Below are 11,520 nucleotides of genomic sequence, written 5' to 3'. Positions count from 1 at the left end.
TCCATGGCCATGCATTTTTGCACATTCATGCCGAGCTAGCCACAGGACAAATTCTCAGGTGCTGGGTTGCTGAGACAACTAAAAGTAGGATGGTGCTGAGAGCAAGGGGCGGCAGCTGTTGAAAGTGTCGGACTTTGTCTAGAATGGGCATCTGACCTTGGTTTGGGGACGGGAGCTAACTGTGGGTCTGATTCGGAGCTTTTCAAAGTTCTCCACGCAAAGCTGCAATGGTTCAAACCCCAAGTCAGAGCAACTTGGACTCCCTCTGACCACATCTCTACCCAAGTTTGAGCTGAGCCAGGTGCTGGGCCAGGCAACAGAGATACACAATTGGGAGGATTTAATTGTTTTTGTTTTTCTTTTTTGTGTTTATTTTTTATTGATTTCAGAGAAGAGAAAGAGAAAGGGAGAGAGAAACATCAACGATGAGAGAGAATCCTAGATTGGCTGCCTCCTGCACACCCCAACTTGAGCCTGCAACTAGGGCATGTGCCCTGATCGGGAATTACAGCATGATCTCCTGGTTCATAGGTCAATGCTCAATCACTGAGACACACTGGCTGGGCAGAATTTAATTTTTAGTGCAGTCAACTGTAAATTCACAAAAGCCACAGAACCTGTCCCTTGAGTTGCACATTCACGTAAAATGGTGCAGAGTTTCAAGGGGTTGGCGACTTCCCTTAAAGTCCTTCCATCGACTTTCTTAAACTCTTCAGTCAAGAATCTTTGTCTAAAGGGAGACATCGATGCTTACAGGTGTCAGGTCTGATGAATGGTGCATGTAGGTGCCTGCAAACTAGAATGCACGTCCAGGGAGCGAGATGATGGACGGCGCTGCTTTGCAGGAGAGCCTGGAGCTGGGGAGGACAGAGGAAGGTTCCCATAGGAACGGGGCTTGAAGGATGCGCAGGAGTTCTCTGGATTGTCTAGGAGGAGGGGAGGCGACGTCATCCAGGAGAAATCAACTTGGATAAAGGGAACTTTGAGAGGCTCCTAATGTCCACGCCCAGAAGTCTGGACTATTTCTGGTGTGTCAACTGACTCCGGCAAACGAGGGTAGATGTCTTAACATCAATACTCGCTCCCATCTCTGCACCCCCGGCCACATCAAATGAGAACCAGGGCGGCATCCCTCCCTCTGCAATGGCGTCTGGAATCCAGAGATAAAAGGCTCCATGTTAATAAAATATCATCGCGAAGGCTAAAGAGGGCCCATCTCTGGTTTCACATTTCACGACGGAGGGCTCCCCGCCCCCACACTCCCCCCCAGCAGCTTGATCAGAGCTACAGTAGCAATTTGAACGTCTTTTTCTTTTTGTTCTTCTCCTGAGCGTTAGTCATCGCATCAGGAAATTGCTAAGAAGGCTCCCTGGTCATCCCACCTCTTTGAAGTTCGTGTGTGTCTGGTTGTATGAGTGTATGCATATGTGTGTGTGTGTGTGTGTGTGTGTAGTGTGTGTGTGTGTATGTGTGTATACACAGGCACTTTTTCTGAGAACCAGAGTCTCTGGGTCACTGAATTTGGGACCATGACACTGAACCAATGTACTGGGGAGTCCCGAGCTGATGGAGATGTGACGGGCTGACATGTGGGTTGAAATCATATCTCAGCCCCCGCTCCAGTGTCCAAGGACTTCCCCAGACGGGGTGGCAGTGACGGCGCACATTCCCGAGGGCAGGATCCTGAAATCAGGGGTCGGCAGGGCTGGCTCCTCCCAGAGGCTCCGAGGGAGACTGTGCCCTGCCTCTGTCCTGGCTCCCTAACTGTAGACATGTCACCCCCATCTCTGCCTCTATCTTCTCCTGGCCCCTCTTCCCTGTCGGTGCCTCAGCTCTCCCTCTGTCTCTCTCGTCCTGAGAACACCAGTCACTGGACTTAGGGCTGCCTTCAATCTAGGACACTCCCATCTCAAGGTCCTTAATCACCGCAAAGATCTGATTTCCAAATCAGGTCCCAGTCACAGGGCTCTGTGGACACATCCTTGGGGGCCGCCATTCAACCGGCTCTGCTCCTTCTCCCTGAGGGCCCTTGGGTCCAGAGGGGTGGGATAAGGGGGCTTAGTTGACTCAGCAACGAGCTCCCGGGGCGCGGTGGCTGCGAACAGGACCTGGCTTTGCAGATAAGACAACGCACCCAGGAGCCTCCACGCCAGGCCCAGCACGTGGATCGCAGCGCCGCAGGCGGGCCTGCTCTTCTCTGCAGCGAGAATGCTCGTCAGTGTCGCTGTGGCTCCGCCAGGATCCCTGACACAGGGAGGGTGGAGCACCGTGACCTCAAACATCTGCAGAACAAGAGCCAGGCGCCTCCCGGCCCTGGCTGTCTGGCACCCCGTGGGCCCCAGGACAGATGACAGCCAGTGGCGATGACTGTCGGCCCCTCCCTTTCCTCCTGACACTCTGGTGGGCTGACCGGGCCCAAGGTCATAGACATTTGACCCTAAAGACACACCCCCGTGTGTCCTCACAGTCAGTGGCCAGTGGCATGCGTGGACTGCAGGACGAGGCGCTGTCCAGGAGGGTGTCAGGTACCCACGTAGACTCGAGGCCCATCAGGGTGGCTGGGAAGGGGCGTGAACTTTGGGTCCCACAGGACTATGGGTTCGAATCTCAGTAGCGCTGCGTGGGGACCGAGAGACTGAGAAAAACCATTTCCCGCCTTTGGGCCTCCCCTCCCTCATCCTTAACCTGCGTCCCATTATGCCCCCAGGTGATTCTGTCCACCAGCTAAAGCCACATCACCTATGCATGACGCCCCTGACGCAGGACCCGGCCTACTTGATGATGTTTGCTGCGATCATTATTATTCATAATAAAATATGCAAAGCATTGGTGCCAAGGACTTACACGGAAAGACACTGGATTTGGGAGTTGATCTTCCCCAAGCAGCACACGCTCTTCTTCAGAGCATCACACCTCCCCCACGTCACAGACACCTCTGCAGGTTTGCAGTGGAGTGACAAACCTGAACCTCTGTTCGCAGACCCCGTGGACTCAGCGCTCACAGGTACTGCGGCCCAGCGTCGGGAAATAAAGCCCGGATGGTGTGGTTCACCCGGCCCTGAGACGCCTCCATATGTGCACACAGCACATGGAAGCGATATGTTTTACCTCAATGTCATCTCATATTTTATGTCACTCCCCTCCCCCGGGGAGGGAGAATAGCTTTCTAGACGGATTTTTTTGTTTTTGTTTTAGGGGAACTACACGCGAGCAACACTTTGGCGGAGACACAAAACGTCTACGGCAGCGGTTTTCAGCCGGGTTGGGGGGGATGTTTGTCCTCTGTGTGTGGGAGGGGACATTTGACAATGTGTGGAGACAATTTTTTGGACGTCAAAACTGGGAAGGAGATGCCGCCGGCATCTCGAGCAGGGATGCTGCGAAAGACCCCACAATGCACAGGGCAGCGCCATGGCCAAGCCCGTCCCCACGGTCAACGGCGCCGAGGCAGGAGCCCTGGCGCGTACATCAGGCGCTCTGTGCAGGCAGAATGTCTCACATCATCACGCTCTTCCTGCGCACGTGGGCATGTTGCAGACAGAGCACCAGGCCTGAGCCTCAGGCTGCGGCCTCCGACTTGTGAGAAGCCCCTGCAGAGGGCTCCAGCCCCGGTTCCCTCCCCCACATTATAAGTGTTCGGGGCCAGCCTGCCGCCTTCCTCTCGGAGGCTGAAACGAGAGCTGCAAGCTGTGAGATTCCAGAAAGCACCATTAGAGGAGTTATCCGGAGGAGCTTGAGCTGGCTACTGAAACCACGGGGAACATTTTCCCAAATTCTTCCAACCTCTAGCAGGAGCCCAGTTTCCCAGCCAAGACGGACTTTCTTCTAGAATCTAGATGTTTGTTCTTCACAGTAACACCAGCTGCTACAACAAACAGTCCCAGATGTGAGTGGTGCAGCACTGACCCTTTCTAGCTTGCTGCTGCAACATCCAGCTTGGTTGCGTGGCTCCCCTAGATTACTCAGTAAGTAGCAACTCAGAGGCCCACAGCCCCCCCCCTCCCACCTTCCTTCCTCCCTCCCTCCCTCCCTCCCTCCCTCCCTTCCTCCCTCCCTCCCATCCCTCCCTCCCGCCTTCCTTCCTCCCTCTCTCCCTCCCTCTTTCCCTCCTCCCTCCCGCTCTTCCTTTCTTCTTTCCCTCCCTCCCTTCCTTTCTCCCTCCCGCCTTCCTTCCTCCCTCCCTCTCTCCCTCCCACCCTTCCTCCCTCCCTCACTCCCTCCCTTCCTCTCCCCCTCCCTTCCTTCCTCCCACCCTCCCTCTCTCCCTCCCACCCTTCCTCTCTCCCTCCCACCCTTCCTCCCACCCTTCCTCCCTCTCTCCCTCCCACCCTTCCTCTCTCCCTCCCTTCCTCCCTCCCTTCCTCCCTTCCCTCCCTCCCTCCCTCCCTCCCTCCCTCCCTCCCTCCCTCCCTCCCTCCCTCCCTTCCTCCCTCCCTCCCATCCGCCCATGCCTGTGCATCCCTGGTGTCCCTTTCACTTTCCTGTAAGGACACTGGTCATACAGGACACTGGTCATACATTAGGGTCCCGCCTTAGCAGCCTCGCTGACCTCCTTAAACCTCAATTACTTCTTTAGAGACATCCTGAGGTTCTGGGGCTGGGACTCCAGCATCTGAGTTTGGGGGGAGACACAGTTAGCTCCTAACACCGGCTAGCTTTTCTGTCCTCTCCTTCTGTGAAAACCGTCCTGCCCCACCAACGCTGAGCGTTTTTACTACAGCATGTTTGGTCGCTGCCTTCTCCTCTCAACTGTCACACTCCTGCCGCTTTCCTCCTTCCGTGCTCTAGGCATCCCTCCTTTATTCTGCAGCAGCATGCCTGGCCCATCCTTCAGGACACACCCAGAGCACAGAATGATCGAGACTTGGCTGCTGCCCTCCAGGAGTTAGCGCGGCAGCCCTCTGGCAATTGCATGCTGGGAATTTCAGGCAGTAATGAACCTGGATGGCTTAGGGTGCGTGGTCTGGGCCACATCCCCTGCTCACTTGGCGGGGGCCTCCGGGAGGAGTGTTCTCTTGACCAAGGGACGGATGACACGGCACCGGATAGGTCTACAGCTTGGCCATCACGTAGGAGCCACATACACACAGAGTTTGAAAAGATGCAAATCACAAAGGGAGCTTCCGTTTGCTACTTCCTGCTGCTCAGGCTAAATCCATGAGCTGACCTGGGCCTCACCTGCTAATACGCATCACTCCTTCTATATTAGGCGGCCAGTCCAGCTATAGAATTAGCCTTTCCAGACACACCCACCAGAGAGGGATGCAATAGTCAGCTTCCCCGGCAAGGAACCCAAGACAACACAGCAATGACTGATCGCGTTTCACCCAGCAAATGAACAGCTTTTCTTTCTTTATTTTTAGTGAGAAAACATGGTTTTCTCCGCCAGGGTTGGACCTGAAAGTCTCTCGGGGTTTTGAGAAGGAAATGCTATCCTGCTCACCAAGTCTCAGTTATGCCGTAAGTCAGCCGCAGCGCTTCCTTCACTAGGTTTTGGGGACTGTACGTTTCAGAGATCTAGACCTGCTATGGGTGTCGGTCCATCTATTGTCTGAGTGAGTGGCTTGTTACTGAACTTTCTCACTGAAGTTTCTTGAGACCGCCCGCCCTGCCCACAGGCCTCTGTCTTCACTTGGTGGAAGTCAAAAGGAACCACGAAAACAACAAAAGCCTTTCCCAGGATTGCTCAATGACATCGGGTTCTACCCAAGGCCCCAGGCGGCGTTAGGGACAGTGGACTTGCAACAGCTTTCCCAACAGGGGGGTGAGGGGACGATGATTTATAGGAACTCTCAGGGACCTTCACAAAGCGTCCCCTAAACCCACTATCCTATAGATGAATCGTCAACCGTTCCAGAACCTTTTCTTGTAAATGATCTAGAGGGTAGGGAGGGAACTTTTGCTGGGGATCTGCTTTGCACTAGAGGTTGGACTAAGCCGCTGGGGTGGATTATCCCGTTGATTCTTCAGTCTGTGAGGCTTCCCTTAGCCCCATTTTACAGATGAGGAAACTGAAGTTCAGAAAATGTAGGCGATTTGCCCCAAGTCCATCTCTGGTAGGTGGGCGGAGCCAGACTCAAACCCAGTTCCGTCTACTTCCGCCTGCTGCTTTGCAGTGACCTTGACTTTCCAGTCCACCACCCATGATATTTGTTTTTAAAAGTCGCCCGCTCTCCTCGTCTGTCCCTGTTCCCTGTCCCTCCCCCCCCGCCCCCCCCCCCCCCACTCATTCTTTTATAGAACATTCAAGCCATCAGCCTTGGGAAGGAGAACCGGCCTGAGAGCTCCGCTGGAACGAGGATGCTCAGGCTCCTGCAGACTGAAGGAGCACAGAAGCGATTACATGTGTGCAAACGCAGGGAGGCCTGTGCTAGTTCTGATCCCCCCACAGCTGAGGCAGCAAATGAAGGAAGTCTGTTAACTGTTTGGAGCACCGAGTTCCAGGCGGCCATGACCGCACTTCATTCCCCCTGATCACGCCTCTCTTTTCAGAGCAAAACCAATGTCCATTGACTCAAGCAAATGAATGTTTTTACCTAAAAACTAGAGGTCTGAATTCGTGCACAGGTGGGGTCCGGCCTACCAGCCCTGATCAGGGCCAATGGGGCCAGGCCGGCCAGGGGGAGGGGCCGCTGGCAGTTGGCCATCCACCCCCTCCCCTGATTCGGGGGGGGGGCTAATTGGGGGCGGGCCGGCCATGAGGAGGGGCCTCAGGCTGTTGGCCAGCCCCACCCCCTGGTCGACTCCCAGTCGAGGGGACAATTTGCATATTAGCCTTTTATTATATAGGATATGTTTTTAGTCAGAGCCATGATGACCACATCAAAATTACAACTAAAATACAGAGCCACCGCCATCCAGAACAACCAGAAAGCTGGCTGAATGGAAGTCCTATAACTAGAGAAGTAAGAAGGAAGCACACTGAGACCGTAGGAGAGGCAGAGGCGTGGGACGGGCTTGTCCGGCACCCACATGTGGCGTGTTTTTAATCAGGAGGGATCTCCACTGGGGAGGCCTCCTGTGAAGAGTAAGGGGTCCCTGCCCCACAACAGAAGCCCACCCAAGGTCCCAGAGCTGGGAAGAGAAGTCCCCATAACTTGCCTGTAAAAACCAGCAGGGATTGGGGCTCAGTGACACAGAAGCTGCTGGAGACCCAGCTGTTCCTCTTAAAGGGCCAGCACACAAGGTCCCACTTCCTCTGAGCTCTAGGACCAGGGTGAGGCTCTGGAAGACACAGACACATACAGGGAGGAACTGGACTGTCTGGCATTGGGGCAGGAACTCGGGGTGGCTTTCTCCCAGACGGAGGTGCTCGCAGGGGCCATTGTTCCTGTGCTGGGACCTCCCTGGTTGCAGGGCTGACTGGCAGCTGTATCTGAGTCTCCATGAGCGTGGCCCACACTGTTGGCTCTGCCCAGGTGATTCCCTGAGACCCCATCCCATCCAATTGCAGCCACACCCAACCTGTTTGCAGTGGCTTTTGCATATGAATGGCCTGTCCTGGCTCAGGCTTCAGATTTTGCTGAAATCTCTCAAACAAGCTGCAGCTGGAGCAGTGTGCCCCCAACCATCCATAAGAGGCCCAAGACCCAGCACTAGCACCAGCCTGCCTTGTTCACCTCCAAGCCCAATACAAATAGGAGGAATCTGCAGATCGCTGTAGCTCCTGCCTGGAGGCCTCAGGCAGTGGCTGGCTTTGCACCTCCCAGGAGGCCCCAGAGTGCATCTGGTGGACAGCTTCAGACCCCAGCAGATTACAACTCTACACACCCACCAGCGACACACTCAAGGGGCAGACGCAGTGAGCACCAAAGCCCCACTGAAGCAAGTCCTGCTCCACAGGGGTGTCTCCTGCACAGCAGCTCTCCCACTGTAACTGCAGCCTGTCCTCACAGCCAATTGGCCTGCAGGTCAGTGCCTCCCAGTGACACCAACAGCAATCAAGGCCCAACTACCAGACTGTGCACACAGCCCACACAGGGTGCACCTAGAGCAGCGGTTTCCAACCAGTGATCCGCAGACCACTGGTGGTCCATGAGGACTGAAAGGTTGGTGACCGCTGACCTGGAATACCCAGCTCAGGTGACTGGGGAGGCTGAGCCACTGGGCCCTACAGGATACCTACTACACAAGGCACTCTACCAGTTCCAGGAGACATAGCAGCTCTACTAATACACAGACACAAATACAAGGAAGCAGCAAAAATGAGGAGACAAAGAAACATGTCACACATGAAAGAAATGGAAGCTAGCACACTTTTGTTTTTGTTTTGTTTTTTTAATGAATCTTTATTGTTCAGATTACAATTGTTTCTCCTTTTTCCCCACATATCTCCCCACCACCCAGTTCCTACCCCCCCTCTACCCTTACCTCCCCCCAGCTAGCACACTTTTGGATACACAGTTCCAAACCATGGTTATACGGTTCCTCAAGGATCTTCATGAGAGCTTCAAGGATCTTAGTTGAGAAAGCCACAGACATGAAAATGGACCAGTCAGAAATTAAGCATACACTGACTGAAAGAAAGAATAATTTACAGGGATTCAACAGTAGAGTAGAGAAGTCCGAGAATCAAATCAATGGTTTGAAATATGAGGAAGCAAGAAACACCCAATTAGAAGAGCAAAAAGAAAAAAAGAATCCAAAAATGTGAAGATAGTGTAAGGAGCCCCTTAGACAACTTCAAGTGTACCAACGTTGGCATTATGGGGGGGCCAGAGGAGAAGAGAGAGAGCAAGGTACTGAATACCCACTCAAAAGTTACATTGTGAAAAAACTGACGTCGTTGCTGATGCGTACCATGTAGTTAGGCCTATGATGGTTGTGTCTGTTCTGAACATGCACAGCTTTTTCTCCGTGTCATTATTCTCTAAACAATACACTATAACAACTATTTACCTGGCATCCACATGGTCCTAGGTACTATAAGTAATCTGGAGATGATTTAAAGTATATGGGAGGAAGTATCTACATCACATGCAAATACCATGCTGTTTTATATAAGGTGCTTGAGCATCCAGGGATTTCGGTATCCGAGGGAGCCCTGGAACCAAGCCACCGCGAATGCTGAGGGACGGCTGTACGTTCCTTCAGTTATCCGTTGCTGCATTACAAACCGCCCCCAAATTTAGGAGCTGTGGTGTGTGCTGGGGTTGGCAGATGTGAAACGTGCCCACATGGAGCTTCTGCTGACAGGGCCGGGCATTACATCCTCTCCCCACGTGGCCCTGCGGGCCTGGGCTTTCTCACAGCAAGGTGAGCCCAGGGTCACTGGACTTCTCATTGGTGCTGACTTCACAGAGGCAGAAGCTGCTGGCGCCCGAGAAGGCGTGGCCTCCGATGTCTCAGGACTTCATTCCTCCTGTGTTCTACACGTCAAGTCGGAAGGCCATCCAGGTTCAGGGAAGGAAAACGACTTCGCTTTGGGGGAGTCCAGGCACATGGAGGAGGGAGGGTTCGGGTGACCACTGTGGGGACTTGCCCCCCAATGGGAGTTAGCAGGCTGCTTGATAACAACCCTCAAACAGATGCTCCGATTCGTGGAATCTTCTACAGCAATGAAAATGAATGAACCACCGCTACATGCAAAAGTGTGGATAAATCTCCCAATGATAAAAAATGATCCAAAATAATGCATATAATTGGGTTCATTGTGTGAAGTTCAAAGTAAACTATATTCTCCATTGATGCATATACGGGTGGCCAAATTATTAAGAAAAGCTGAGAAATACTGACCATAAAAGTCAGATGGGTGGTTAGTCCTACGTAAGATGCAGGTGGTGGTAATCAGGACCGGAAATGGGGGGTGTCTGGGGACTGGAAATACACTTTTTTGCCTTGACCTGGGTTATGATCCTATGCACGTTTGATTTATTGTCAAACTGATCATGTATGCATATTTTCTGTGTTTATGTTTCCAAATGTTGAAGAATGGTGAAAAGCTCAATGCTGGCTAAATTTCATTTGGTCCGATGTCTGCTCCATCTGCGGGTGTGGGCCTGCTGCCTCCTTCCCTCCCCCCAGATCTCCGCTTCACTCAGGGCCGTGGTCGGCAAACTGTGGCTCTCGAGCCACATTCGGCTCTTTGGCCGCTTGAGTGTGGCTCTTCCACAAACTACCACGGCCTGGGCGACTCTATTTTGAAAAGTGGCGTTAGAAGAAGTTTAAGTTTCAAAAATTTGGCTCTCAAAAGAAATTTCAATCATTGTACTGTTGATATTTGGCTCTGTTGACTAATGAGTTTGCTGATCTCTGGCTCAGGGGAATGATGGCTGGTGATTCCTGAACGGGTCATGCGGCCCTGGCTTTCATACATCGTTGTATGTCGTCCAGAGAAAACCCCGACAGGTGGGTGCTTTGTCCATTTCCCAGAGCAAGATACACTGGCTCCCAGGGTACCCAGCATTGACCCCTGTCTGACTGTGAACTTCCTCCATATAAAAGCCCTGGGCACAGGCGTCCTGAACATCAGCACATTCTACCTATCTCCCTTGGTCCAGCCGGTTCAATCCGAAATGGGCAGCACCCTAGTCACCACCTGCACAAAAGCGGATTGTTCAAGCCCGGCTCTCACCAGGGATTCGGCTCATCGCAACCACCAGGGAATCTGGCTAAGAGACAGGCCCTGATGGAGCCTCTCCTCTTGGCTGCCGGCTGGTGACAGGCTGAGTGGCTGCCTCTGCAGTGCCTGGTGTAATAGAGCTGCCCGGCACTCGAGACCTGCAGACCGAGGCCGCGCAGGGCAGTGGAAAGAGCCGGCCCTCAAATTCCAGGGATCACATGGTGTTTACTCCCAGGCCCCTGGAAGCTGCTGTGCCCGGAAGGGCGGAGTCTGGAGAGAACCCAGATTAAACAAGAGCGTTAAGGAAGCGTGCATCTCTGTTTGGGTTTTTCTGGATCGTGCCATTTCCAAGGGACAAGAGCAAAGTCTCATAGGCCCTCATTGGGGTCTACGGAACCAGGACCTAATTACATCGACTGGAGAAAAATCTGTTGAGTAAAAGGGGAGGTGAGGGGGGTGTCTGCATTGTTTCCTTGAGAAGCGATTAGCCTAATGATGACACTTATTTTTATGGGAATTGGAATATACAGACTGAATTGTATGCTGTCATTCACAACTTCAGGAGGCGGGGCATAGAGGTAATGATGCTGATATTGGCAAAACTGTCAAATCCACCATTGTCTCCCAAGTGCTCTGCAGGGGGAAGGGCCAGGTGGCAGTGATTAATATTAAAGATGAAACTAAGAATGAAAGAGGCTCTTCTCTAAAACTCGTGAAGAGAGTAGATTAATGGTGTTTCCTGAGCACCTACTATGCATGATCTATTGTGTGAGGTTCTTTCTTACTCCCCTTCCCTGAGGGGAGGTGCCCCTTCGCAGTCCCAAGACTTTTCCAGGTGATCCCATGTTGGACATCTGGCCCGAGTTGGCTCAATCCAATTTCTCCCTCCGGGGAACCTGGAGTTGGGGACCCTGACACTGACTGGGCTCTGCTGCAGCTTGGACCATGGGAAGCTGAGC

General features: G+C 53.0%; 1 long non-coding RNA gene across 1 annotated transcript; it reads left to right on the top strand.

The window, feature by feature from the left end:
* Window positions 1–3,795: 3,795 nt before the first annotated feature.
* LOC129148138 (uncharacterized) lies at window positions 3,796–6,514 on the top strand. The gene is made up of 3 exons (XR_008555320.1): window positions 3,796–3,965; window positions 5,364–5,460; window positions 6,241–6,514. It is a non-coding gene; the product is annotated as an uncharacterized LOC129148138 (long non-coding RNA).
* Window positions 6,515–11,520: the final 5,006 nt, after the last annotated feature.

This window comes from Eptesicus fuscus, chromosome 23 (assembly GCF_027574615.1).
Source record: "Eptesicus fuscus isolate TK198812 chromosome 23, DD_ASM_mEF_20220401, whole genome shotgun sequence".
Lineage (NCBI taxonomy): Eukaryota > Metazoa > Chordata > Mammalia > Chiroptera > Vespertilionidae > Eptesicus > Eptesicus fuscus.
The sequence above is the reverse complement of the archived record's forward strand: the minus strand, read 5'-3'. Positions and strand labels throughout refer to the sequence as shown.